Below are 2,500 nucleotides of genomic sequence, written 5' to 3'. Positions count from 1 at the left end.
TCCTCCTTCACCATCTCTGCTTGCAACTGCACCATTCCGCCGCCTTCCCTTTCATTCAAGTGCGGAATTTCCTTCCCTTTCTCCCCAGTGTATTTCTCCACGTCTCCAGGTTCTCGTTGTCCGGTTCTCTACTCTCTCTGCAACCATTATGCCCCCTGCAACCATCATAGTCCATGGAGATTACTGCACGAACCCGTATACCCACCTATCCACCACCATTGTGAACGAGAAAGGACTTAGAGCCTATTCTTAATGCAATCCCATCTCTACCTTGAACCCGTCCATCATCCCTACTTTAATCTCGCCGCTGTCACATTGTCCTCCTCCTTATCCACGCTGTCCTCATACTTCTCTGCCATTCCCTACTTCCTCATACAGTGCCATCTCTCCTCTCTCGGTACCCTCCTTCTCGCCCTCACGTTTCCTTTCTTTCTTCCTTTTTATTTGCTGCTCTCGTAGGAGTAGCCCGGGTTTCCCTTTCGCCACCGAGTAAGGATCTCTTTCTATAACTATCTTACTTAGTTTTGTTAGCTTTTCTTTGTCTGACATCAGCACAAGTTTCATGCTATAGCGGTACGTCTCCATAAACACTTGAATCAGCCATCGCTTTTGTGGAGCTCTTTCCCGGTGCGAAACCATATTGCTGTTCACATTCGTCCCTCTCCGCTCGCCCCAGGGGCCACTACTGCTCTCTCATGTTACTGTGGTTTCTCCTAATTGGAATGTAAAGAGATCCAGACAAAAACATGTAATTACAGTAACTACAATCATGCGCACATACTTATGTGGGCGGGCATGTGTGTGTGTGTGTGTTTGCGTGAGCAGAAATATCTGTGTGTGTGTGTTCCTACCAGTTAGTGAGAGAATTCGTGCGTTCTTATCTTGGGTCGGAATCAGTCTAGATTCAAATTATTAATGAAACCTGCAATTCTGCCTGTGGGAAGTATATTTTAGCTTAAAAAAGATGGAAAGAAGAGATGGAAAGAAAGACAAGAAATATGTGTGTATATGCATATATACATACATATAGATGTGTGTATATGTATATATATATATATATATATATATATATTTTTTTTTTTTTTTTTCTTCTTCCATATCTATCTTTTCATGCCAATCAGCCACATGATCTAGGTGACCCCCCCCCCCCTCCCTTTCGTGGCCTTCCTACGGCACCGGCGATCGCTGCTCAACTTGATGGGCCAATCAACGGAATGCAACCCACGAGCCTTTCCCATCTCGTGTCAGCTGTTCCCTCGGAAAGTGTTTCTGACGGGCAGGAGAGCGGAGGAAATAATAGCTGTTACGCAAGGTTGTCCGTGACTCCACCCGGGCGCATGCACTGGCTGGGCCTCGTGGGAAAGCAAAGGGACTGCTTGCAAAGGGCGGTCGGGAAAGGCATGGGCTTGTGCACCGACACCTGGCGGGATTCATCCAAGCATCTGTGCCTATCTGTCTATCTGTCTACCTACCTACCTAAATCCTTATCACTCTTTCTCTTTCTCTATATGTTAATATATACACTCATTATATATTTATATCTGTGTATCTATCTATCTATCTTTTTATCTAAAGACACACACAAACACACACACACACACACACACACACATATGTATATATATACATATACACATACATACATATATATATACATATACACATACATACATATATATATACATATACATATACATCTATACATACATATTTGTACATATATATATTTATAATTATATATATATACATACATAAATATATACATATATATATGTATATATATACACACACACACACATATATGTATGTATATATGTATGTATATATGTATATCTGTACATATATATAATATTTGTATATTCACACACACACACACACACACATATATATATATACATATACATATATATATATACACACATGCACATACATATATATATATATATATATATATATATACATATATATATATATATTTATTTATTTACATGTACATATGTATATATACATATATATATATATATATATATATATATATATATATATATATATATATATGCATCTACACGTAATTTCGTGTCTGCGCGTGTGTGTGCATACGAGCAGGCGGCCAACGAGGGCGGCCTCGTTCCCGCCCGCGAGGCGTCGCGGCGAAGGCGTGTGACTACCTCGCAGTGAAATATTAGCGGGTCACGCGCGCCGCATCCGAGGCCTTCCACCTTCCAGCGCCTCCTCTGCCCCCTTCCCCCTGCCCTCCCCTGCCCTCCCCTGCCCTCCCCTGCCCGTGCTCCTTCCCTCCTCCTGCCCCCCCCCCCCCCCCTTGCCACTCCTCCTTTCCCAGTGCTATCACCCCGTTCTGGAGGAAGGATTGCAGAGCGGCAGACTCCTACAAACCATTCCCGACCTTACGGCGCTCCTGCAGAGGGAAGGAAGTCGCGCGACGGGCGGGGGAATCACGCAGGTGATCTGAATAAACGAAGAAGGCTCAGCGGGAGACGTC

Source organism: Penaeus chinensis, chromosome 6, assembly GCF_019202785.1.
Source record: "Penaeus chinensis breed Huanghai No. 1 chromosome 6, ASM1920278v2, whole genome shotgun sequence".
Lineage (NCBI taxonomy): Eukaryota > Metazoa > Arthropoda > Malacostraca > Decapoda > Penaeidae > Penaeus > Penaeus chinensis.
The sequence above is the reverse complement of the archived record's forward strand: the minus strand, read 5'-3'. Positions refer to the sequence as shown.